The sequence below is a fragment of the Syngnathoides biaculeatus genome, chromosome 10 (assembly GCF_019802595.1).
Source record: "Syngnathoides biaculeatus isolate LvHL_M chromosome 10, ASM1980259v1, whole genome shotgun sequence".
NCBI lineage: Eukaryota > Metazoa > Chordata > Actinopteri > Syngnathiformes > Syngnathidae > Syngnathoides > Syngnathoides biaculeatus.
The window spans coordinates 23,151,496-23,179,458 of NC_084649.1; the positions used below are offsets into that span (position 1 = coordinate 23,151,496).

The following is a 27,963-nucleotide window of genomic DNA, read 5'->3' on the forward strand; positions in this document are numbered from 1 at the left end:
ACTGCCAGTGTTTAACTTCAAAGTTGTTGCGCTTGGCATGTAAATGAACCAAAATGTTACCCACGACGTGACCGGTGCATGATTTAAGTTGAATCGTCTACACAAAATCTCTACATCGGACATGACTTTGTTTTCATAAATTATTAATAACTAAAAGAATTATTTTTCATTATAATTTGATTCATAATGAAAATATTCATTTTTTTGTAACTTTTTTGTTTTATTACCATATTTCCGTAATAATTGTCTTTTTCCCCCTTCAGCAGTTGGCTGAGACTGAGTGCATGAGAAACTTTCAAAAGCTTCATAGTGAGAGGTTTATTTTATTTTATATAACTAATTTTTTGTGAATTACCAAACATTCTTCATAAAGAAAACAAATCATTGTATATATTTAGACTATTTAGATTTTATTCATTTATCGGTTCATATTTTTTTCATAGTACAAGGACCCATTTTGTTAGCAAATACGTTCCATGAGTGAAAAAAAAGTTAATATTGGATCAGAGTTGCAACTAATTATTTGATCAATATATTTTAATGATTTTATATATTTTTAATTCCTGCAATATTTTAGATTTTTCTTGTTCATATGGGGACCGCTTTTTGGACGTGGCATTAAAATGTTTTTATTGGGAAAAAAAATATTAAATCACCATAATTCTATTTTGACATGTATTTTTTAATTAAAGTTTTATATCTCAGATTTTTATATACACTGATTGATACTTTTATATTTTGTAAAATTTTTCTTGAAAATGTTTTTTAAAAAAATTTTCTTTAAGCATTTTTTTGGTGCTGGATCTTCATTTTTCCAATTTATTTCTTACCTATTTAGCGATTTGGTTTCGACTGCTTTAAAGTGCGGGGCAGTGTTTGCTTTAATTTCCCCGTTTCGCTTTTGTCGATCTAATTTCTTCAGATGTATTTTTAATGATTGCAATTGTTTCCATTGGGTATCAAAGCATCGGCAAAACAAGGCGTCTGTCTAATGGAAGCCTCGGACTTGAAAGCAGTTTGAAATGTGGAAAGTCTTTTAGTGGGCGTGTGCCATTTCCTGCACCTTGTGAGCATTTAGGCTCGCTCAAACCGAGTAATTGTCGATGATAATTATTTTTATTTATTTATTTTTTGAATGTGTACGTTCTGTCCTCGGGGCCCGCTGCGTTTCTCTTTCCGCCGCCGATGCTCTTTATGCCCGAGAAGAAAAAGAAGAAGAAGAAGAGGAGGAGGAGGAGGAAGTAGAGGGCATTTCAGAGCTGAGCCCAGAGCAAACAGGACTAAAAATAATGAGTGTGTGGCTCTGTTTGCTGCTCCCTGGCTCTTGGCCCCCCTCGGGAATAACTCTCCAAGCACACGCATGAGCTCTGGGCAAGCAGCCTCTTCACTCATTTTCTTAAAATATCAAAAAAGAAAAAAAAAATGGTTTTAGTGATCTGAATTTGGAATCCAGGAGATTTCCTCATCCTGCTCGCTTGCACTGCAGCCCTGTGAAAATGTGTTAAAACGTTATTATTTGTGGTGCAGTGACATCATCTCTCTGGGGTGGGGAGTGAACAGTTTGCTGACAATACTTCCAAAAATAATCATATTTCCTCCGCGCGCAAGTGTGTTCTGCACTTCCCGACTGCTCAATTAATTGCAATCAAATGTTTACAGTCTGCACACAGCTTGGCATCGACGCGTGCTATAATGAGGTGAAATAATAAGAATAATACAAAAAAAAAAAATGTTGGTTTGGAATACAAGAAAGGCACAGCCCAAACAAACACTCGTTAGTCAGTCGCGACACGCCAGCGCTGCCAAATTGCAGGTGCAGGCAGGAACAAGGGGAACTGCAGGTAATTGAGCGACGGCCGTTCGCCATAAATGCGGACGCGGGATTTTTTTCTCGCTTCTGAACTTTTTTTGACGTAAACGTCGACTCTTATTGGAAACGTTAACGCGGTCAGCAATTTTACCGTCGCACTGATTTGAACCGACTGGGGGGAAAACTCAAAGTATTCTTTCATAGTGAAGCTCAAGCTGCGGGGGGGCCCCAAAGCATTTTTTCCACATTTCATGGCGAGCCCTTCAAATAGACGCAGGTCGCCCATCTGCTTCCAATTGAGCCTCGTTTGCATGAATTATTGCGCTCTTAACGGGGAATTTGCCCAAAATTGCTAATTTCAACCAACATGGATGACTTCTTCTTCAATTTCTGGTACGTGTCATTCAGACTTTATGTGTCCTGTTATTAACTGCAGGGAATTGAGCGATATTATCAATCTGATTCTTCATCAATTCCATTATTTGATCTATGATTCTCACATTGATGTGATCCCAATCACCACCACGGATGAGAAGCCTTAACCGGTCTCACCAGCGACATAACCCTGGTCAAAGTAATGGTTCTGTTTTGGAGCCAGATGAGCTGGCTGGGGCATCTGATTCGGATGCCTCCCGGACGCCTCCCTAGTAAGGTGTTCCGGACACGTCCCACCGGAAAGAGACCCCGAGGACGACCCGGGACACGCCGGAGAGACTATGTCTCTCGGCTGGCTTGGGAACGCCTCGGGATCCCACCGGAAGAGCTGGAAGAAGTGGCTGGGGAAAGGGAAGTCTGGGTATCCCTGCTGAAGCTACTTCCCCCGCGACCCGACCCGGAAAAGTGGTAGATAATGGATGGATGACCCGAATTGAGGAATCTACAGGCAAGCAAACAAGCAATTTCTTCGATTAGTAGGAAGCAGTTCTTAAGATGGAAGTGTTTTCGATTCACATTTTTACTTTTAATAGATGTGTACTGAATTCCGTGTCAGTTGGAGGATCCGCTGTCGAGGGCTGAATTGTTTTGTAACTTTCCAGGAGACACTCGTGAGGAGGATTTGAGGCAATTGGCGTCGGAAGTCCCAAAATCTTTTGTTTCTCGGCTGGTTCAAGCTGAAATGTCCAATTTTGGCCATGGATCATTGAAACATTTTCTCGGGGCTTTTTCTAAAAAGATTAAAATTTGTGGTGGCTTCACGCAAATCTACAAAATACTCAAACAAAAAGGGAAACGCTTAACCTTGCTTAAAAAATATAGTCAATCATTACCAAAATTGATGTGGACATAAATCTAAATCTATTGATACTCGCCTCAATATGGCCAATATTTCTTTTTTTAATGGATATTAAACATTTTCCTTTCCATATGCCATTAAAAAAAAAAGATCAACATAATTTCTTGCATCAAAACTGTGCTCAGTCGTCCCCCAAATTTATGTGGACACCTGTCTCCCAATGCTCATGTCAACCTGTGAAAATATCAGAATCACTCCATTATTTGGGATTTTATAGACTTTTCCCAAAGAGTGTTTAATGGAAAATATTTCATGTCCATAAAAATCCAAAATATTGCCCATTTTGGTATTTTTAGGGGTTGAAGTGGGCACGCGTAAAAACGTCCACATAAATTTTCACGATGACAGATGACAGTTTTGGGACATTAAGATGACTACATTCCGATATTTCTTGACAGTGTGCGACCATGGAAAATGCTTAACGTCCTCAAACTAATTATTGTAATATTTTCAGAGATTGAAATGAGCATAGGTAGATGTGTACAAATTTTGATTTTTTTTTATTATTATTTTTTTAAAGCATTCTAGGCAGCATGGTGGCTCAGCTGGTAAAGTGTTGACCTCAGAGTTCTGAGGTCCCCGGTTCAATCCCGGACCCGCCTGTGTGGAGTTTGCATGTTCTCCCCGTGCCTGTGTGGGTTTTCTCCGGGCACTCCGGTTTCTTACCACATTCCAAAAAACATCCAACATTAATTGGACACTCTAAATTGCCCCTAGGTGTGATTGTGAGTTTGCGATTGGCTGGCGACCACTTCAGGGTGTACCCAAACTCCTGCCCGTTGACCCCTGAGATAGGCTCCAGCACTCCCGCGACCCTCGTGAGGATAAGCGGAAAACGAAAATGGATGGATGGATGAAGCATTCTAGACAGTCCCAAAAAAAGATCTCTTACGACTCCTAACGGGACAAGCCGAAAGAAGAAGAAGACTAAGCCTCATGTGATTTAGGAATATCCCGCATGGCGATCTCTACCACCTTTGTTGTGTTCGAGAGTCACTCTTTTCCCATCTTTTTATCAATATTAGTTTGAAAACACATCAAACTTTCACGTTTATCCAGACTTCCGCGATTAAGTGCTTTATAATTCCAGAATTCCAGAATGGCTCCACCCCCCCCACCCACTTTTTCCTGTCCCTTTCTTCTGGGCTTTGTTTAATTCCTCATTTTCCGCTCCACCTCCCAGCCTCCCTCCTCCGGCTTCACCCAGGGGGGTAACCGCACGAGACCCCCCCGGCCGCCCTCCACACGCCCGGCCTCTGCCCCCGAGCGCGTTTACTCTCCGCCACCCATCCGGGTTCTCGGCTCTGAGCCGAAGACGGCCTCCTGCGCTCCTCCACGCCGACTTGGTGTTTGCATAAAACGCGATAAATTAGTGCTCACAAATTGCATTTGCGCGCCGACTGATTTGCATCCAGTTGCTTTTTTAATCACCATAATAAGGAGCTATTTGCATGGATGCCGTTGCCTTTTGAAGAACAGGTTTGCGAAATCAGTTGAACGTGAAATGACAATGTTTCAGGCCACTTGTCATGTTTCACCGTGCTGGGCGGGGGGTAAATAGCGCGCCGCTGGTTGCTGATTGGATGCTTGCTTCAATGCCGGCTTGAAGCAAGACAAACCGTCGGATGCCTGATTGCCAAGAGGACCATAAAAACGGAAAGGAGGTGGTGAAAAGCTCCATCGGCGTGTTGATGTCGAGCTTCTCGAGGCCTCGGTCCTCTTTAGCAGGTTGATTAAACGTCACTGAGTTCCTCCCGCTGTTTTTTTTGAGGACTCCAAGACGAGGACATGATGTTAGATGTGGTTTTATTTCAGAAGCGGGTCGATACCAAAAAGCAGTCCAAAACAAGGCAGAGGCACAAGAACATTAGGCTAGGCAGGATCCAAAAAATCGTTCAGCAAGGTCCAATGACTATGGGGAAAACTAACAAGCTTAAAATGAACGGGAGTAACCAAAGAACACAGAATCGCTGTGACGAGGATAGCTCAACACTACAGTTACTCTCAGCTGAGGCGACCCCAAACGGGACAAGCTGAAAGGAAAAGAAGAAGTAGTGGGTAGCAGGTCTTATTTAAGTCGGCTCATGAGATTGTTGAGGACCAGCAGTGTAAACTGGTGGCTATCAGGTTTGCCTCGCAGTCCTTAGGTTCTGCGTTCCAATCTCAGCCCCCCTTCCCCTTCGATGTGTGGAGTTTGCATATTTGTGTGGGTTTTTTTTTTTCAGGTACCAGGACATCTTCCCATGTTCCAAGAATCAGGCATCTTTGGGTTATTGAAGACTCCATCAGTCACAAACCAATGGTGCGGGGGGCCGACCCAAATGCAGGACTCCAAGACGAGGACGTGATGTTAGACGTGCTTTTATTTCGAAAGCGGGTCGATAGCAAAAAGCAGTCCAAAACAAGGCAGAGGCACAAGACCGCAAGGCTCGGCAGGATCCAAAAAGACATTCAGCGAGGTCCGATGACTATGAAGCAAACTAACAAGCGGGAGTAACCCAAGGGCACAGAATCCCTGTGACGAGGATAGCTCAACACTACCCTACTTATCAGTGGTGGAGAATCTAACTGGCAATGAACGCCACAGACTGGCACAAGGCAACGAACTGGCAACGCCAGTGACAAAACTCCAAACTTAAATACTAATTAGAGTCCACATTGAAAACAGCTGTCAGAGGTGACACCGCCCAGAGCGGTGGCCAGGCCACGCCCCTCTTGGCCGTGGAGCAGCCTTGCTCATGAGACCGTCGTCAAAAGTATTGCTGTAATGATGTCATAATTATGACTTCACAAAGGAAAAGCGTCCACTGATCTTGGTGTCACGCTGGGGTCATCAGAAAGTTGCCGCAAAGAGACCGGAAGACACGTGCGTTCATACTTTCTATCCAAAGTACAACTTCACTATGTTTTGTGTGAATTGAGGTTACACTTTTCATTTACATGACAAAATATTTTTCAACGTTTTTTGTTGTTGTTGTTATTTTAATTACCGAAACTCAGCCTTGGGCTTGCAAGCTTCTTTGATTGCGTGAAATTCAATTCGCACACAATTTAATTGCACCCCACTTGCATCATAGCCGTCGTTATGCAATCATAACTTTTACATTTGTTCTATTGTCAGCGAAAATCCACTTATTGTGGTCTGTGAATTGGGATAAAAAATGCAAAATAGTTAAAAATTAAATTAGTGTGTGTGTGGGGGGGGTCCGATGAACATTTGATGGGGTCAAACGCTAACGGGACACTTTATTAGGTACACCTGTATTACAATCGGATGAGATCGATAGTCAGATCATTTTCAGTTTTTGATTGACACCGTGACCAAGTCTGTCACACAGACATTCTTTTCAAAATTGTACTGCATCACACTAAGCGCGACTGAATGAATCATTCAAATACATATTCAGATGATGCTCTCTACCCAGGCGAAGGCTTCAAGACGAGATGAGAGGAAAGAGGGCCTCACTTTCTTATCAGAACCCCAGAAAGAGGGGGAAAAAAAAGAGGTGAATTCTTATTTTCGGTTAGCCGCACTCACTGTTGCAACGCATTAGGAAGACCCGACGCGGCAAGATGCTCGGGAGACAACATGTCAAACTGATAAAGTAACGCATTGAGAAAGAGTAGATGTCAAGCTTTGTCCAAGTAAACGACAGACAAAAAACAAAAACAAACAAAAAAAAATGTAATTGGGGAATAAGTTCCTGAATCAATTGGTGGTGGCACATCTGTTGTAGCGGCGAATCTGTGTGTGCGTGCGAGCTCGAGCGCTCGTTAGCGGCACATACAGTATGCTGGCGCCTGGGAGATTATGCTAAACAAGCTTGCACAATGCGTTTAGCGCTCGGCTCGCTAATAAAGCATCGGCGTGCGCAGTCACAGGCTTCCTAAATCCTGCGGTGGGGGAAAAAACAAAAAAAAAAAGTGGTGACGCAGAAGTCTTAAAAGCAACACCGCAATTGGTTTTACATTTTTATCCATTGGAAGAGGCGTTTCATACAATTTCATACAATTTGCTTCGACGTCTAACATCATAACAAGGTTTTAAATATTTATACAATTGAATTAAATAAATATAAACATTGATTTTGCATTATTGAACATTTCTTTCATTCAACATTCAAATTACAACACTACGTGAACTTGGCAGTTCAGGGTATTCCTCTATCAAGCAACCTAAAAAGCAATTAGAACCAGATAAACTAAGGTATATAATTGAAGGAGGCTATGGCGAAACACTTCTGAAGGACTGAAAAGTTTCTGCACAATGTGTGTTTTGAGTTATAAATAGAAGAATCTATTTTTATCCATCAAAAGGCCTCAGAAAATGCAAGGCTAATATGGCTTCAAATGGCAGTCTGAAATCGAGTTCCCACAAAAATGTCAGTCATTCACATAATTAGAAAACAAACAAAATGCAGATGGCATCCATCGGCTTGCCATCAGCTGTCGTCATGCTAATTAGTGGATCATTTATTTTATATATCCACAAATAGTACATGCAGGTTTATTTATTCATTCAACTTTCTGGGGGTCTCAGTGTGAAAGCAATTAGTGATAAATAGGGTGCATGCTGTGATGTTTATTTTGATCCCGACTGCATCTAGGTTGTTTTGGTTTTCATTGGACCCCCCCCCCCCCCTCTGTCCCAGGTTCCACATTTGAGAATTCTCCTACAGTATGTGCTGATTTTTTTGGGGAGGGGGATTAAATCCTCCAATAGTCGCTGAAACATTGCTAAAATTGGTTGAGGAGCTTTTATTTAATTTATTAGTGGTGGTGGTGGTGGTGGGGGGGGGGGGTCAATTACATATGGATTTTCACTATCTGTGGCAGGGGTCTGAATGGGGGTTCACTGGACTGTGATCCAGGGACCAAGTCCAGCTACAAATACTGAAAAAGAAATTGCCGGCGCTACCACAGAAGAGAACGAAATGAGCTCAAATGGTCTGAAAAAGTAAAAAATATACATACAGATGACCTCCAGTATGCATGAATGAAGACTCTCTGTAACTTCCACTCGCAACCCAGGCTAATCTTAGCTCCTCCCTGACATACACTTCCTGGAATCTACAGTACTAGTTTCTTATCTAAAAAAAAGGCTGCATCTTGGGGAGTTGAATGGACATTTTGGAAAAAGGCCAAAAACTGTATTTTGTTTTTTGGTGGAGGTTGCCCAGAAAACAAAATGGTGAATTTGTGAATAGTGGATCGTAAATACGCGGGGGATTACGTTAAACACTGACCCAACGTGACCAGTATGCAGTATCTTACTAAATGGGCCCAATTTAGTAAAACTAATGACACTGGGGGTAGAAAAACAGCTGATTTTCACTTAGGGGCATCGTCACTTTTGTTGCCAGTGGTGTCACGAACCTGTATTTGTATTTGTATTGTGTATTGTATTGTATATGTATTTGTATACCTGCATTTGTACCTTTGTATTCAAATAGGCATTCTGTTAATGTCACGAACCTCCGGTACAAGGGCGGACCCAAACGCAGGACTTCGAGGCAAAGGCATAATGTTCAATGTAATTTATTCCGGAAACCGGGTCATACACGGCGTAGCAGTCCGACAAGGCAGAAGGACAGAAACTCTCGGCTAGGTGGGATCCAAAAGACATCCAGCAAGGTTCGATGACTATGGGGCAAACTCACAACTCGACAGGACAGGATCTAACAAAAGGGCACAGAATCGCTGGGACTAGGGTTACTCTAATTTATGCTTAGAAGCAGAGAGTCCCACAGGCAGTGAATGCAACTCATTAACGTAAGGTAACGAACTAATTACAGTCCCAATGTGAAACCCCCCTCTTGGCAGTGGCCAAGCCTTGCTCATGACAAGTGGTTTACGCATTATTGGCAGTGTGTTGATATTATTTTCAAGGGATTGTAGACCGACTAGCAGGAAATGTGTTCACAAATGAAAATATAAAGGAAAAAACAATTAGAAGTACGTGAAGGCAATAGTGGACGGTGTGGTATTCCCACACTTGCCACTAACCCACCTCGCTGTAAAACCTGCCGAATCCTCTTTTTCTTCGCTAATACTCGTTTTTTTGGGGACGAACGAGCGTGTTTAGCGCCGCGGCTTACATTAAAAATAACACGTAAAGTGGTGGCTGGATGGCACTTTTAGCCAAAGCCTTTGCAGAGTAAAAAGGTCGGAGGAATTAGCGCGCACGGCTCTGAGGCAGAGTGGACTCCCGATTTTGTGTTTAATAGCCCACATATGACCCCCCCGTGCCCCCTCCCCCCAACATATGTGCACGACTGGCTCTCACGGCGCTGCACAACGCTAAGTGGAAAAGAGTGTTAAGTGTGGTTAAAAGGGATCGAGGTGGGGATCGGGAAATGAGTGGAAATCGGCTTGAGGCGTGCTTGGACAGCGTTGTGCCGTGGTGTGATGCAAGGTAAAATTTAATGAGCACAACATGGCCTCCCTCCGCCTCCGCTCGGCCGTTCCGTGGCTCGGGTCAAGAGGAGGTCATCACAGGGCAAATGTGGTCGTTTTTTTTTTTTTTTAACTTTTTGATGTGCTCCTCTCGCGCTCATCCCTAAATGCTGATCCATTTGGATAAAATGTGTTGTCGCCGTGACGGCGTTAAAAGGGACGCGTCCCTCGATTTTTTGGGACAAGCTCGTGCACGATTCAACATGCGAGAAATGTGTGAATATTTACCTACGGGAGAGGTTTCATATGTCCATGTCCGTTTTAAAAATATACAGAGTGACAGTAAGCATCCCCCCCTCCCCAAAATGGGAAATATATTCGACACACTGCAGAGAAGAGTTAGCCACTTATCCTCACAAGGGTCACAGGAGTACCGGAGCGTATCCCAGTTGACATTGGACAAAAGGCAGACAACACACGAAACTGGTCGCCAGTCAGTCGCAGAGTACATATCGACACCGTCACTGAGCAGGAATCGAACCCATGCTGCTTCCACACAAAGTTAGGCATGTATACCACAACACCAACACCGAGGTTTATTTATGATGGTTATTATTATTACTACATTACATCTGTAAAGATAATTTAGCATAAAATGTCCATCCATCTATAACGGGAGTGGGAAGTGAGTGTGAAACTACTACACTGCCAGTGTACCAACATACCATATTATTAAAATATATGCTGTACAAGTATGAAACATGATATGCATTGTGACAAATACTTTTACAGTGGTACTCAGTTTCAATTGAGTAGAACTACATTTGGAATGAATAAAAAATGTCTTATAAGCATGACAAGTGACATTAAAAATACATATAAAAATACTACTACATGGACTACAACACAATTTTTACATGAATAAATGTAATAATATAATATATATAATAAATTTGAAATTTATTAAATATATTTCAAATATTTTATATATGGTATATAAAACAAAAAAATACAGGTATTATTATTACCATTATATGTAAATATTTCAATCCAGCTTCTAAATTTTCATTTTATTTGCACATATATTCTATTTTAGATTGATTTTTTTCCCCTTATATTCCGTGTAAAGCTCTTATATAATTATTACTCTATTATTACCCATTGACTAGCTCATAGTCAACTACATTTGAATTGAATAAAAAATGTCTTATAAGCATGACAACTGACATTAATAATTTATATAAAAAATACTTCTACTACTACCTGGACTACAACACCAATTTTAAATCAATAAATTTAATAATCTAATATATATAATAAATTAGAAATGTATTATATATATTTCAAATATTTTCTATATGTATATAAAATAAATATACAGGTATTATTATTCCCATTACATGTCAATATTTCAATCCAGGTTCTAAATTTTAATTTTATTTGCACGTATATTCCGTTTTACATTGATATTTTCCATGTAAAGTTCTTATATAATTATTACTCTATTATTATCCATTGACTATCTCATAAGCCCCCCCCCCACCCCTTTGAGATTACATGTCATGTTTTCATCCACAGAAATGATCTTAAAAGTTAAAGGAGAACTCGGTAGTCGTTTTCAGCAGCTAGCGCAGTTCCCTCACATTTCCGCATCAGATGGCACCCATAAATCTTTCTTATTGAAAATGTCACCACGGCCCCACCCGGTCCGCCCCCCTCCCTGGCCCCGGCAATGAACATCTAGCAAACAAAACAAAAAAACAAAAGATATATATTATTCCTCAAGAAAAATGATGGCTGTTGCAGAATGACATTGGAGATAAAATGAGGTCCAGAGTTTTCTTCTCTATCCAGCGGGTAGAAGTTCGGAGGCCTTCAAAAGGGGTGGGGTGAGGGTCTCAATAAAAAAAAAAAATAATAAAAAATATAACACTGCACAAATCCGCATTCACCTGACGTCAGGTGGAACGTCGTTACACTATTTTGCTGTGCTTTCGGTTCCGATCAAACGCCAGGAAAGCATTTTCATCCCTTTGAGCCTTCGGCTTTCACCAATTATTTCACCGCGCTGACAAGGTTGCATGTCCCCCAGCACCAATTTTAAGCGAGCCCACCTCCTCGGGCCCTCCCCTGGATGATAAGATCCAGATCCCAAAGCATAAAAAGAAAAAAAACAAGATGTGGCCAAAGAAACCACCTGAAGAGTTTCTTACGGACTTTCGGGATAAGCCAGGAGAACCAATCTCAGTGAGGTAATAACCAAAACCCGAATGGTTGACTCTACATGTACTGCTTGGGAATGAAGCCAAATCCCCAATTTGTACGGAATTTGGTCACCTGTACGGAAGCGTATTGCTGACACACCCAAAAAAAAAGGTCATATTTCACATTATAACGTGAATCGTTTTCACATTATAATGTGAAGTGATCCACATAAAAATGTGGTTAATTACACATTATACACACCAAAAAAAGGTCATATTTCACATTATAACATGAATTGTTTCACATTATAATGTAAAGCGATTCACATAATAATGTGGTTAATTATACATTATAATGTGAATCGTTTCACATTATAATGTAGATTCATTTCACATTGTAACATAGAAAATAATAAATCAATAAATTTCACCCCTCTTCACCCTCCCTTCCCAAAAAAGGCAATTACTTGCGGTTCGGGTGGGCGGTAGCAAAACACTTCCATAAGACATCCTTTAGTAATTTAGTGTTGCACAAAATATGGATTTGGTGCGCTTTTTACGGAGTCGTGGTGTACCTGAAGATTGCCCCTTGCGTACGCATGGAGCAAGAAAATGCAAGTTTATTCTTAGCATCCTATAGGTTTGTGGTCTTTTATGCTAGCTAGTAAACACGTTAGCACAGGTTAGCCCAGGGAAACTCCTGCGAGAAACTATTTGCAGTATTTTTCTCAAATTCATACTTTGTCTGCTGTATTAGGAATCCTCAGGTCAAGGGTATGATTTCCCAACTGTCAGCTACAAGTCCACATTTCACATTATAATGTGAATCGTTTCACATTATAATGTCAAATGCGACCTTTTTGTTTTTTTTTTTTTTTGGCGTGGCAGCAATACGCTTCCGTACACATGCAAACAACCACAGTGCAGCTCAAACTCTGACTAGTGGACTTCAAGGCAAGCGCTATGCTTTTTGGCACTACGTCAGACTTGTCAAGTCATTTTGTCGTGGGACAGTGGTCAAAAATTCAGATCCAGGCAGTACACTTGGCGTCAACAAGGAACCAATCATGACCAGGATGATACTTTTAACTTCTTCTATCCCAAAACTCTTTCAACTTTGAGCTCTTCAGGTGCTATTTCACCACGTTGATTTTTTTTTTTTTTTTTTACCAGAATCTTTCGGAGTCTGAATATGACCTTGAACAGTTTCATATTGCATATAATATGCATTTTCAGTTTCACTTTAAACAATCCTGAAAAATTCCTGTTCGCAAACCATAGGCACTTCCATCCATCCATTTTCTTAGCCGCTTATCCTCACAAGGGTCACAGGGGGTGCTGGAGCCAATCCCAGCGGTCAACGGGGAGGAGGCGAAGTACACCCTGAACTGGTTGCTACCCAATCGCAGGGCACATAGAGACAAACTGCCGCACTCGCAGTCACACCTTGGGGTAATTTAGAGTGTCCCATTCATGTTGCATGTTTTTCGGATGTGGGAGGAAACCAGAGTGCCCGGAGAAAACCCACGCAGGGACGGGGGAGAACATGCAAACTCCACACAGGTGGGACAGGTATCGAACCCAGGACCTCAGAACTGTGAGGCTACCGCTTTACCAGCTGATCCACTGTGCCACATGGCTTTTATATCTTTCTTACGATTATCAACGTGGGATAATTTGCTTTCCTGGGTCACATACAATGATGTGGCGGGCCTGATCCAGCCCCCGGGCCTTGAGTTTGACACCTGTGATTTAATGTCAACTGTCCAATTAATGTTGCATGTTTTTGGGATGTGGGAGGAAACCGGAGTGCCAACCCGGAGAAAAGCCACGCAGGCACGGGGAGAACATGCAAACTCCACACAGGCAGGTCTGGAACCGAACCCGGGACCTCAGAACTGCCACAGGCACTTGTTCACTGAATTTATCTGTAAAGCGAGGAGCGCCTGCATTTTTTTTTTTAAACTGCAGTTTCCCAGCCATGTGCCTTTATTTGCGAAAACATAGCAACCTCTCAGTTGGTACGATCCGTGCTTGGCGGAGATATCCTTGAAGGGCGTTCAATGGAGTCTCCTTTAAATGGCGTATTTCATAAATGACATGGTCAGGTCCGTTAAAAAAAAAAAGTGGTGTCGAGTGACGTCTGGTTAGAAGAGTTTGCAGGTGATGAGTGGGCGGCAGCATAATTAGATGTCCCCCCCCTCCCTCCCCAAGTAGTTTCACATATCCGTAATCCTGTCCCACCTTATATATTTAAATACGAGTACAGTAGAGTACTGTACTTTATACTGTACATACATCATGGATTCCACTTAGTTCATTAGCAGGTCGTCTGACACGTTGTAATGAAAAACAACTCATCGTGATGAATTAATCAATCCCCCCCCCCCCCAAGTGTGCGATAAGGAAGAGCAGAAGGTCGAACGGCGATTGAGATGTTTTCAGGGTGACGGGCAGACGCTCGGCGAAGGGCGAGGCAAAGCGATGGCGAAACTGATCGGAAGATCAAGCAAAGCGGGTGCTGTCGTCGAGGGTGTGTTCCGTCTGTTGTGCTGCCGCGAGGAGATCGACGGTGTAAAAATGTCGTCTTTTGTTTTTGTTGGCCTTGTTTGGATTAGATTTTGTTTTGTTTTTTGTTTTCTTTTCTATTTTATTCATTTATTTGTTTTTGTCGTCACCTGTTCTCGTCAGTTCTGTTGCTTGCGTCAACCAATCAGCTCCCTCTAAGCACTCGTGTCATATCCATTTTTTTGGGGCATGGAGCCTTGAGACTTTTTTTGAAAATCCTGATATAATCGCTATGTACACCCAACGGTGAACCGTGTCTTATATGCATTTTTTTCCCCTAACTTTGTCTGAGGACGCGGGTTCGATCCCGGCACTGCCTGTGTGGAGTTTGCATCTTCTCCCCCATGCCTGGGTGGCTTTTCTCCGGGTAGGCACTCCGGTTTCCTCCCACATCCCAAAAACATGCAACATTAATTGGACACTCTAAATTGCCCCGACGTGTGATTTTGACTGCGGCTGTTTGTCTCTATGTGCCCTGCGATTGGCTGGCGAACAGTTCAGGGTGTACCCCGCCTCCTGCCCGGTGACAGCTGGGATAGGCTCCAGCACTCCCTGCGACACTTGTGGGGATATGCGGCTAAAAAAATGGATGGATGGAATTCTTTTTTTTTTTTAAAACACCCATTTTGACCAGGATAAAAATAGTCCAGTTTCAAACGTACTTTTAGTGCCAATGAAGTAAATAAATAGCGCAATTTATTCCAGGTCACTGTTGCCTCTCATTTATATGTTAAATGAGCTCGCGGAAAACCGGGAGAAACAAGCTTAGACAAAAACTCAAACGTAAGACGCCCTGCTGAAAATACACAAATAGGCGTCACATGACCCAAGCCTCTGAAAGGGAAATTAAGCGGTTGGGGAGGGGGCGGCTGTCAAAAAATTAAAGCAAGTTCTGATTCAGGAGAAGGAGATTCTCTTTGGCTCCCACAATGCAACGTGGGCCTGCCAAGACGCTGCGGTCCACACCGCGGAGGCTCCTGGCAACCCGAGGTAAACCTCATGCGGCGTGTTAACAACACTTTCCTTCCGACAGCCACAACACGTCTGCATAAAAGTCATTTTAGCCTATTTTTTCATTTGTTCCAAGGTTCGAGATGTCGTACACCTTGGACTGGTCACCAGTCAATGGACCTTTCCGGTGGCGACCTTAAGCTCCGCCCTCTTAGCCATGCCTCCCACAAGCTTTCAAAATGGCGACTGAACGTAACATGTTTGAAGTCGATTCTCTATCGCATATTCCAGATAATATTGGGTATGTTTTTTGCCAAATGCGTCAGACTTTGTCCAAGAGAGTTCTACGGAGAGGTCTCAACTATTTCACGCAAGGATAAGTTCACGGAATTAAGATTTTGGACGCAATGTCAGGTTTACAGCGGAACGTTGGCGATCGATGCATAAAAGTTTGACGCCTCAAAAACCTCATATTGAAGTCCAACAGGATAAAATATTGGAATCGTACTGCGCATGTAAAGCAGGGTGACTACTTTTTACTTGGAAATATCAGGAGTAATATCGTTGTAGTCTTTAGAAGTGAGTCCCGCAAGCGCATCTGAGGACCATTTTCTTCGTCACATTAACTTTACCGAGCGCACGCTACTGACAACCAGCATTGCTTTTGCGACAATACGGCGAGAGGGGCGTGTCAAGCCGGGGGTTAAGACAACGCGGCTATCTGATTGGCTGTTGTTGTACGAGTGATTGACAGGTCGGAAAGGTTCATTGCAGAGCACAGGAGGCAACCGATCATGCTAACTCACAGCAGTAGACAATTTAGAATTATTTTCCGAAAATGAGAAAAATGCAAATTCCAAACACAGAGGCCACAAGGATTTGAAACCAGAACCACATATTTAGCTTCAAACTACAGTCCACTGGCAAACAGAAATGAAGTGTACCGCCTGTTCGGGAGTGAGATTGGCCTTGATACTCTCTAATCTAGGCGATGCGATGATGTTTGCTCATCTCCTCCAAAGCGTGCGTGAACTTTTCGGGTTAATCGCTATCGCTCCGAGCCCGGCCAGATGGATTTGTCACGGCGAGGTTCGAAGTTCGCCAAACTAAACTTTTTAAATCAGTCCGACAATTAGCTTGTCCAAACGCGGGCTCACTCGAACGTCCAATTACGGACGCGCCGCCCTCCCGGGGCCTTCATTAACTCGTCTGCGCGCGGCGACGAATGCAAACCTTTTGAAAATCCCCGTTTGATTGGACAAGGGGTCAGCGGGTTGACGTTTAATCCCGCTCCGTGGGTTCTTTCATGTTTTTTAACCCCCGGGGGCGTGTATGGCATTCCTGTCACCATCTTAAGCAGGGTACACACATACAGTTCCACCAATTGATCTTAATTTGATTTTTAACCCCTCAAAAGGCAAAATGATTAGAGATTATCATGAGCCATTATCCTGCTGCATGGGCCGGATAAGAAAGATCTCCTTTGACACTTTTCAGGGCGTCGCGTAGGTTGTGTTGCGCGTTTGTACGACACACCGACGACAATTGGGGCTAATTTGAACATTTTTACACCTTTAAAATCAGTCCGCAAATGGCATTTAAAGATTATCCCGAGTGCTTATCCATGTGGTGTGGAGGATGATAAGAGTGATTATTTTTGTATTATTATTTCCCGCCTATTCTGCTCAGAAAATGTCCGCTATACATTTTGTAATCATAAATACCAGTTCAGTACTAACAATGAAAAATTCTGACAAACTCAGAAAAGGCCCAATTAGCGGACAGGGTGCAGGGGTTGTTAAGTCTGAATTTTTTTTTCCTCCTCTCTGATCTGCGTGGTAACAGCCGGGACTGACAATGGTAAAAATGAATATTCAATATTTCTGATGGAAAATTGCAGTGTGTAGAAAACGACAAGCGTGACCAAGCTACAGAATCCCTGATTGTGGCGTAAAACTGAAACTTAGCATAAACTCAGCATTAATCATACGGGTTGAATTTGAGCATGTCAGTGAAACCTGATTTTTGGATCTTTAAAATCCAGAAGATAATTCAGAGTGATTATCTTGTGCTGTGGGGTGTGTTGAGTGAGTCATTCAGCACAATAAAAATGACAAAGAGAAGCATTTGCGCGCAAAATGTAACACCAGATATGGTAACAGCTAGCCTAGCTTGTATTTTTTTTCTCTATTGAGACTCTGGTTGGCTTGTGCTGCCTCTCACAGGTCAGTCATGGTACTACAACAGACGTCTGTTTTTGGTGGCGGAGTTTATTAATCGTCATCGGCGCTATCGCTTAAATCCGCCATGTCTGTCAGCTCTAGTATGCCACGCAGTATATTTTACATGATTTTAGATTGTTCTCCCTCATGTGCGAGGTCTCTGAGATTCTCAAAATAAGACGTTAAAAATCGGCACGCGTGTTTCCCCGCCGCCACACAACAACGTGCGACAAAACGTGTGCCGCGCATGTCGCCGTTTTGTCGGGGGGCATGAAAAAATGGCCTCGCGCGTGCCACACATCCAAATTGTGTTTGTCTTTGGTGGGCCGCTTCCCGTTATTGTTGTTGTTGTCCATGTTTTTCTTTTTTTATGTCTGCGTTTTGTCATGTGACGTTTAGTTCTTCCCGGATGACTCACATGAACGGACAGCGTGTATCCCGCCACCCCCCACCCCCGCCCCTTCGCTCGTTCGCTCGCACGCTGAGCGTCTTTATGCGCGCTCCTCACACGTTTATTATTTATGAATGCATGAAAAGTCGCTTCGGCTTAACGGGACAACCCTACCTTGCTTTGCTGTAAATAATGCATGGGGTAAAAAAAAAAAAAATAAAAAAATTGTACTTTTCAAGAGGTATGCAGCTGGGCTTGGATATGGCAGACTCTAGAAAATGCCCCCAAACCTGGCCCCCACCCCCTCGCAGTCTATGGCTGCACCAAAAATCTTTAACACCCCTCACCCCAAACTATTTTTTCCAGTTTTTATTCACTTTGGACTCTTATATAAACAACCACTAATAAATCATGTTTACAAACCTACACAGTTTTTAAAATATGAGTTGTGACATGTCATCCAAAATGAAGTAAAAGGAAAATAACTACTGTATATATATATACATGTATTTTAAATTCAATGGATTGCAAAGATTTGCTATAAGTGCTTCTTGTTTTTTTTAATCATTTCAACGCAAAGAATTGTAATAGTACCATCGGGACTACTTCCATCTCGAGCTCATCTTTAGGATACCTTATTCCGAACACTGTACGTTATCTGTTTGAGATTGCTTGACCTCGTAAATTACACCTTCTGTCTCTGATTGGTTGTTTTTCCCTGGTTGCGGTGGTTTCTTGAAAATCAAACTGTAGTCACATGAGGGCAAAGATGTTTTTTTTTTTTTACTTCAATTTTTATTGCATACCAAAGTCAATTCATAATGATTATTTTAACAAATATGACTGATTTTTCTTTGAGTTGGGGAGTGTGAAAAATCTTTGTAACTAGAATCTTCCAATAGAGAGATGAATAACATTTAAGATTTTGTAACATGGAATAATTTAGGTGAAAGTGACCCAGGTACTTTTTTGAATTCCATCCATCCATCTATCCATTTTCTTAGCCGCTTATCCTCACAAGGGTCGCGAGGAGTGCTGGAGCCTATCCTCAGCTGCCATCGGGCAGGAGGCGGGGTACACGCTGAACTGGTCGCCAGCCAATTGGAGGGCACAAAGAGACAAACAACCAATTGCACTCACAATCACACCGAGGGACAATTTAGGGTGTCCAATTAATGTCGCATGTTTTTGGGATGTGGGAGGAAACTGGAGTGCCCGGAGGAAACCCACGCAGGCACGGGGATGAACATGGAAACTCCATATAGGTGGGGCCGGGATCGAACCCGGGACCTCAGAACTGTGAGGCCGACGCTCTAACCATTTGCTTCGCCGTGCCGGCCACTTCCATTCAATTTGCTCCAATTTAGCTCAATCCCATTCAATTCCGTCCTGTTCCACTCTATTTTTGTTGCTGTTCCCGAGAAATATAAGTGGAAGATTAGAAGTCATTTAGTTTGCGTGATGTGATGGGGGGGTCGGCTTACCTTTGAAATGTTCCTCCAAAAGATGAACGCAAGTGGCCCACTTGGCTCGACGAGCGAGGTTGGGTTGAGCTCAACAATCCTTTCAACCAGACGTAAAGTCGCGTCTCGTATTTTTAAACTGTCACTATGACGCAGAATGGAGCCGAGGCACCTAATATGTCGAAAAGCCCGCTAAACAGATGATAATTCCCACCTTCGAGAAGCCAAAAAAAAAAAAAAAAACCCCACACATTCTTGTTTTCTGTCATCTACTTTATTCCCAATTTTACTTTGAGTGGCATTCACAAGTTTAAAACTGACCTATTTAAGACTTGAGACAACAGCGTCAACAACGCAAGTCACACACTTTATGCAAATGGTGTTATTATTACATTTGTGTCTGCGCTGGATTTGGGTCAGGCAAAGACTTTGTTCCGCCACGTCTGAAGCAAACTGTGTGAGTGTGTGTGTGTTGGAGGGGTGGAGGGGGGGTTAGTTGCTGAGTGTGCTGCAGACACGGAGTGATTATAGTGTGTTTTTTAACACCTGCGCGCCGTAAACTGCCATCAGAGCTGCTAAAAATGGCAGCGACGGAGGTTGCAATGAATAGGAAAAGCAGGAGCTCCGTCAGAAGAAAAACACCAAATTAGATGAGCGAAAGATCCCTTCACCCAAATAACGAAAGGCGATATCGCACGCAACCGCTACATTGCGCTATTCCGATCACAGCAACTTTTGAGGGAAATTGTGGCTCGAAATGTTTGTCACGGCCGTCGTGTGTGAGGTCACGTTTTCACTGCAAGCGTTTCGCTTTCCTTGGGTTTTTCTGGCCTTTTTACATATGCACTCTGTGCCATGATTTGGCCTATTTGACGCATAAAGTGCTCTGAAGCGTACCGACCGTCGAATCAGTACACTTCAGCAACTCTGGCACATTTAGAAGAGGTGAGAGATGAGGAATAATCCACACACTCGAGAAAACAAACGTCCACGGAACGCCGTCACGGTGTTTCGGTCAGTGCCTTCGGTCCTCGCAGGGCTTTAATGATAATTGGTATCTTGCGGAAAATCTTGAGGAAAAGTGTGCTAGTCCGCATTTTTAGGAACTGGGGCGATGTTCGGAACTGTGGAAACTACAGAGGAATAAAGATGATGAGTCACACAATGAAGTTGTGGGAAAGAGTAGTGGAGGCTAGACTCAGGACAGAAGGAAGTATCTGCGAGCAACAGTATGGTTTCATGCCTAGAAAGAGTACCACAGATGCATTATTTGCCTTGAGGATGCTCGTGGAAAAGTACAGAGAAGGTCAGAAGGAGCTCCATTGTGTCTTTGTAGACCTTCAAAAAGCCTACGACAGATTACCAAGAGAGGAACTGTGGTACTGCATGCGGAAGTCTGGTGTGGAGGAGAAATATGCTAGACGAGTACAGGACATGTATGAAGAAGCAGAACAGCGGTGAGATGCGCCGTAGGTGTGACAGAAGAATTTAAGGTGGAGGTGGGACTGCATCAGGGATCCGCACTGAGACCCTTCCTGTTTGCGGTATTAATGGATAGGCTGACAGACGAGGTTAGACTGGATTCCCCTTGGACCGTGATGTTCGCAGATATTGTGATCTGCAGTGAAAGCAGGAAGCAGGTGGAGGAACAATTAGAAAGATGGAGGCCCGCGCTGGAAAGGAGAGGAAGTAAAACAGAATATATGCGCGTGAATGAGAGGGTCGGAGTAGGAAGAGTGAAGAGATAGCGAGGGTGGACGACTTGAAATACTTGGGGTCAACAATACAGAGCAATGGTGAGTGTGGTAAGGAAGTGAAGAAACGGGTTCAAGCGGGGTGGAACAGTTGGCGGAAGGTGTCTGGTGTTTTATGTGACAGAAGAGTCTCTGCTCGGATGAAGGGCAAAGTTTATAAAACAGTGGTGAGGCCGGCCATGATGTACAGATCAGAAACGGTGGCACTGAAGAAACGCCAGGAAGCAGAACTGGAGGTGGCAGAAATGAAGATGTTGAGGTTCTCGCTTGGATAGGATTAGAAATGAGCTCATTAGAGGGACAGCCAAAGTTGGATGTTTTGGAGACAAGGTTCGAGAGAGCAGACTTGGATGGTTTGGACATGTCCAGAGGCGAGAGAGTGAGTATATTGGTAGAAGGGTGCTGAGGATGGAGCTGCCAGGCAAAAGAACGAGAGGAAGACCAAAGAAAAGGTTGATGGGTGTGGTGAGGGAGGACATGAGGACAGTGGGTGTCAGAGAGGAAGATGCACGAGATAGGCTTAGCTGGAAAAAGATAACACGCTGTGGCGACCCGTATTCGGGACAAGCCGAAAGGAAAAGAAGACGACGACACAAAAAGACTTTAACGTTAGCCTGGCGCTAGCGTTAAACTCTTTCTGTGTACCGAGGCTTATAACCAGGTGCGCTAACGCTGGCGCCGCATCACCACATAAAAGCGCCTTGTAGGCCGGAAATTACGGTACGTAGTTAACAAAGAGCTCAGGGTCACAAATTCACACCCAGAACCACCAGAAACGAACCACAGAGTCCATCCAACAAAAGTCTGTGCATAAGGCACGCATATGCCATGGATAAGCACGCGAAAAGGCAATGTACACACGTCACACAATTACAATAATTTGATGATTGCTTGCACAGTGGAAACAAACTGACATCATGTCAAGAACGAATCTGCAGTCAAAACGGTACAAAACTCGGTCATGCGCAACAGAAACAACCAGAACTGATTGTGTTTGTACGGATCGTGTTGAAAACTCGTCACGGCGCTTTGTTTTCAGACGTCATCCGCCACATTTACAATTAAATTTCCGCACGTTCTCCGCGGAGAACTCGACGAAAACACAGCGGACGTGGGAGCCCGTCTTGCGTCACCGCGGCGACGCGCAAACAGAAAGCTCCTTTTCTTTTGCCGTCGAGTCGGAGGTGTGCAGGTGCCGCCGTCATTAATCACGTCTGCCGGCGGGGTCGCGCGCTCCAGATCCGCCGCACGCTGTTTCTCTGCGCATATTTGACGGCCTCTAACCGAGTCGTTCGCTGTAATTATTTGCCGGGGTTGCTGTATATAAATCACACCCCTCGATACACACACACACACACACACACACACACACACTCATCAGCGGTAGTTATATGCCTCTGTAATTAGTAACACTCGGATTATTCACTCGGCAATTTCGCCTTTGGTCGCAGTCTTGAAATCTTTGAGCTGATTCGCTGGCCCGCGCTGTCGATTATCTCATGATAAAAAAAAAAAAGCCTATAATTGATAATGCTGAAATGATATCACTGCGGAGGGAAGGAAAGGGTGTGGGGGGGGTGGGGGGGGTCAGCCGGTTAGAGCGTCGGCCTGACAGTTTTGAGGATCAGGGTTGAAATCCCGGCCCCGCCTGTGCGGAGTATGCATGTTCGCCCCAGTGGCTGCCTGGGTTTTCTCTGGGTGGGTACTCCGGTTTCCTCCCACATCCCAAAAAAGTGCATTAATTGGAGACTTTAAATTGCCACAGGTGTGAGTGGGACTGCTGGGATTGGCATGTGAGGATAAGCGGCTCAAAAAATGGATGGATGGATCATGAATGTGTGCCTTTAAGGGGTGTGGTCTAGTGCTGGAGTCGGTTCGCGGATCCTTGCGTGTGTCCTCATTTTGTATTTGTGTGTAGTCCTTCGAAGGGTTGGGAAAGTCGCTAAATATTGCTTATTTGGTTAAATATATATTCCAATCAGGCGGGACAGTGGATGAGCTGGTAAAAGCGATGGCCTCACAGTTTTGAGGACCGGGGTTTGATCCTGGCTCCGCCTGTGTGGAGTTTGTATGTTCTCCCCGTGCCTGCGTGGGTTTTCTCCGGGCACTCCGGTTTCCTCCCACATACCCAAAACATGCAACATTAATTGGACACTCTAAATTGCCCGTAGGTATGAATATAAATGCGGCTGTTTGTCTCAGTGTTCCCTGGGATTGGCTGGCGACCAGTTCAGGGTGTACCCCGCCTCCTGCCCGTTGACAGCTGGCATAGGCTCCAACACTCCCCGCAACCCTAGTGAGGACCAGGTTGTCATGGTAACAATAGCCAGAACCGCCCTCCCAAAACTGAGTAATTTGAACCAGAGTATTGGAAGCGGACCTTAACAGAATCTAGTCTGTAATTTATTTATTTTTATCATAATTTGCGTAGTTTGATGGACAAATGTCAAATACTTTTGATGCGTTCACCTGAAAACCTTCAAATGAAATTAAATGACAAGTTATGGAACCAGAACAATGAGGGCAAAACTTAATATTTAATTAATTTTTTGAAATTTACTTTAATATTCTTGTCATCCACTGTAATATTATATACTATTTGCTGGATTAAAATATAGAAATGAAAAGATTCAATTTAATTGTAATACATGTAAGAGTTGTAAAAATTTGAAAACAATTTTTTCTAAAAAGAAGATTTGTACTTAACGGATGTACAGTGCGGGATTAAATAATTGTTTGAACATTAAATTCAGTATTTCTTTCGTGTACCACTAGAGGGAGCCCACTCATCACTATTGGCACGCGCACCACACTTTGCGAGCCTCAGAGGCAAACATAGCAACAGTTTTATGAGAAGCGTTCACGTTAACGCTTTGTCGTAATCTCGACAGCAAGACGGGAAACGACGCTGCGCCGGTGAAGTTCGGTTTTAATTAAAATCATTAACTGGACCAAATTGACGGCAACTGGAGTCGCTCCGCCCGCGTTGGCGCCGCCATCAGTCAGCGCCGATGAGCTTCACGCGTCTTATCTGCTCCGTCGGTCGGCGGCAGCTTAATTGCACCGGCGCCGGGACCCGAACGAAACACTGTTTATTCTCCGCTGACTCGCATTGCTTTAAAGCGGCCCAATAATTTTCTGCTCCGGAAGACACATTGTCGGATAAAAACGCGGTAATAAAGCTTGAAGATCCACTTAGCATTACTTTGATCTTATGGCTTGTGGCTGGCTCGGGCCTCGGCAGATTTTCACGCCTTGGAATATGCGTTAAAGTGTGTGGTGCCGCGCGACACATAAGGGTCAAAAAAGCAGTTTTTGGAGGCGGGAAGGGGGGAGAATTGGACCGCGAAATTGGTGAATCTGCTTTATGTTTAACATGCAAATGAATCAAAAGCAACCACACCAACATAAATCATCATAAGTGAAGAATGTGGTCACGCACTCAATAAAAAGCCTCTTTAATACTCCAATGATACAAATTGCCATAGATGGGCGAACAAATGTTTCTTTTTTTAACCCTTTAACTAATGAATAGTTGGACTCAAACGGCACGGCAACACATATAGACTGACATGCGCATGAGATTTTTTTTTTTTATCCGCGGTGAAATCTGAATATTACTACCGATAGCTTCGTTGAGTAGTAAACGTCTCCATGAAAGTCCATTAAATGTATCTTAAAGTGCCCCCCTTGCACTAGTTGAAATATTTTGGAAAAAGAGTGTGTGTGTGTGTGTGTGTGGGGGGGGGGGGACAGCCACAAAAGGCAAAGAAAAACCAAAACGTCCCACATTTACGGATATTTTGCTTTTTCTTTTGCTTGGAAGAGTTTGGTGCGGAACAACCGGGGTCCCAGTAGGCATCCATTTTCTAATGCTCATTAGGGTCGCTGGTGAGATGGAACCAGTGGCGGTTCCTTGAATAGGGAACATGTGAGGCGACTCAAGGCAGCATTTCGATCAGCACCATCCATCCATCCATTTTCAAAATCAAACTGTAGTCACATGAGGCCAAAGATGTTTTTTTTTTTTTTACTTCAATTTTTATTGCATACCAAACTCAATTCATAATGATTATTTTAACAAATATGACTGATTTTTCTTTGAGTTGGGGGGTGTGAAAAATCTTTGTAACTAGAATCTTCCAATAGAGAGATTAATAATAATTTGAGATTTTGTAACAGGGAATAATTTAGGTGAAAGTGACCCAAGTACTTTTTTTGAATTCCATCCATCCATCTATCCATTTTCTTAGCCGCTTATCCTCACGAGGGTCGCGGGGAGTGCTGGAGCCTATCCCAGCTGCCATCGGGCAGGAGGCGGGGGAACACCCTGAACTGGTTGCCAGCCAATCGCAGGGCACATAGAAACCAAACAACCACTCACACTCACAATCAGACCTAGGGACAATTTAGAGTGTCCAATTAATTGTTTGGACCATCTCAAAGCTTAAACTATATAACAAAGTGTATTTTTCGGTTTTTATTCCTTTGTCATGATGCATTTTCATCATCCATCAGTTCTCCTTTGCCGCTCATCCTCAGGAGGGTCGCAGGGAGCGCTGGAGGCTATCCCAGCTGTCAACAGGCAGTAGGCGGTGTACACCCTGAACTGGTTGCCAGCCAATGGCAGGGCACATGGAGACAAACAGCCACACGCACAATCACACCCAGGGCCAATTTGGAGTGTTCAATTAATGTTGCGTGTTTTTGGGATATGGGAGGAAACCGCAGTGCCTGGAGGAAACCCACGCAGGCACGGGGAGAACATGCAAACTCCACACAGGCCGGGCTGGGATCGAACCCGGGTCATCAGAACTGTGAGGCCAAGGCTTTACCAGCTGATCAGCACCACCACATGGAAAATCATTCCTGTTTTGCGCCCCCTTGTGGAGTCGCCTTATATAGAAAAGATGGGGCCTTTTACAAACAGACAAACGTCCAAAACACATTCACTCATTTTTGTAAAGATGGTGGGATTCCGTAGAAAAGCCACACAAGCACGGGGAGAACACGCAACGGCGAGATTCGAACCCAGAACATCAGAACCGCGAGCTTTAGGCTGTCCTAATCCTCTTGTCCGTATCATGTAGCTCAGGTGCCTTCCCGAGTGCTCTCTCCTCCGACGGGAACAATAGCGACGATACACGACAATTTCGACAATGACATGAGCAATACACACACATATTAATACACGCGCACACACACACACACACGCCTCAAAAGGCAGCCCCCGTCCTAAAAAGGCTTCGGCGACGAGCGATTTCCAGCCGGATTGCGATGACAGTGTGATCAGCAAAGCGTGTCGTTTAAATCCCCGGATGAATGCTCCGAGGGAGCGACCATTTCCATAAAGTGATGGAATCCCCCCCCCACACACACACACACACCCCCGAGCGTGTTTTTGTACCTCCAAATCCCGTGCAATACTGCAAGACAGCTGCAGACAAGAGAACAGAGAAAGAGAGGAGGGGGCGGGGGGAACGACATTTGCTTCATGCGACGGAGCGTCGTGGGAAAATCGAGAGATGCGAGGAACAGATGAGCATCGCGCGGCCCGGCGGGGGCGACGTGCAGAATTCGTACCCAAAAAAAAAAAAACAACAAAAAAAATCAAATAAAAATCCCAACTCGCGTGCAATTTGCCGCCTAATTAACAGCGCGGCATATGGCTCGCTCAGCAAGCGGCTTTGTATGCAATTACAAAGCTGCCGTACGCGCACGTGCGCAAGATGAAGAAATCGGGAAATTAAAAAATGTACTTGGAATACTCTCATTTGAAACTACAAAACTAAACAAAATGGTTCGGAGCAATGTTCCCTCAAAGCTGCGCAACTGCGCAAATGCGCACTTGTAGCGCACATTCAGCGCACGTGAAAACCGATTCAGCGTGGCTGCTGCTCGGCTACACCATGCCACCCACTCTACTTCCTTATTTACCTGACTCCGCCCACCTCCGCCCCTTAAATGGGTACACTCAACACCGCCCTCCACCGATGCTTTAGTTAGAAAAACAATCTGGGCAACGTAGAGCAAGGACAAATTAGACATGCTGCTTATGTTTACTCTCAATAATAATGGCAAAAGTAAAAAAAAAATGCAATGCTGTTGCTTTAATGAATGTCTGATTATGTGAATAATAATGATAATAATAATGAATAATAATAAAGAAAAAGTGGTGAAACTGGACGAGATTTTCTCTTTTTTGAGTTAAAAAAGGTCCAGTCTGAAGCCAAAGCAGAAAGTACAGGATGAGACGGTGTATAATGTTAAAATTCCACCTTGTTTCAGCCTGATAGAGGATAAAAGCACAGACAATACGGTGCACAAAAAAGCTAATTTTGTATTTTAAATATAGGAGACATCATAACGTGAGCCTTAAAACTGTTTGGTAGCATCATTCAGCTTTCAACATGCACTGCTAAAGATATTCTGCATGCAATAATTCAGTTTTACACCAAGAAAAACAGCCGGGGTTATCATTGTGGGTTAAAAACTAAATAAATAAAACAAAGTTGGAAGCGACATTTCAAATTTACAGTTCATAGTCGGCTTGGTTTGGTTAGCAACGTATTTTTGTTTGTTTGTTGACATTTTCATTGCAAGTTTGCAAAAACACAAATTAAATTGTTCTTGAAATTTTCTGATGGTAATGTGAATCCTGTAATCTGAATCTTTTAATGAGGCATGTGACTTCAATGGATTACACTGATCTGACCACAGTGCATATGCCTGATGTTGCTCACAGTGGTCAAAGGGGGCGCTCACGGGCTTAACGCGTTTGCTCAGACACGACAAAAATTAGAGAGAATCAGCTTTCGTGTGAAAGTTCCAGATGAGGCTAACGCGGACTCGCCGAGGTCATGCGCCACTCCGGCCTCGCCTCTCAAAGGCAGATGCATGTATCTTACGC

General features: G+C 43.6%; 1 protein-coding gene across 1 annotated transcript in view; it reads left to right on the forward strand.

Annotated features, from left to right (window-relative positions):
- Positions 1-27,963, forward strand: part of tafa3a (TAFA chemokine like family member 3a) — a 103,222-nt gene that overhangs the window by 17,704 nt on the left and 57,555 nt on the right. The window lies entirely within an intron of this gene.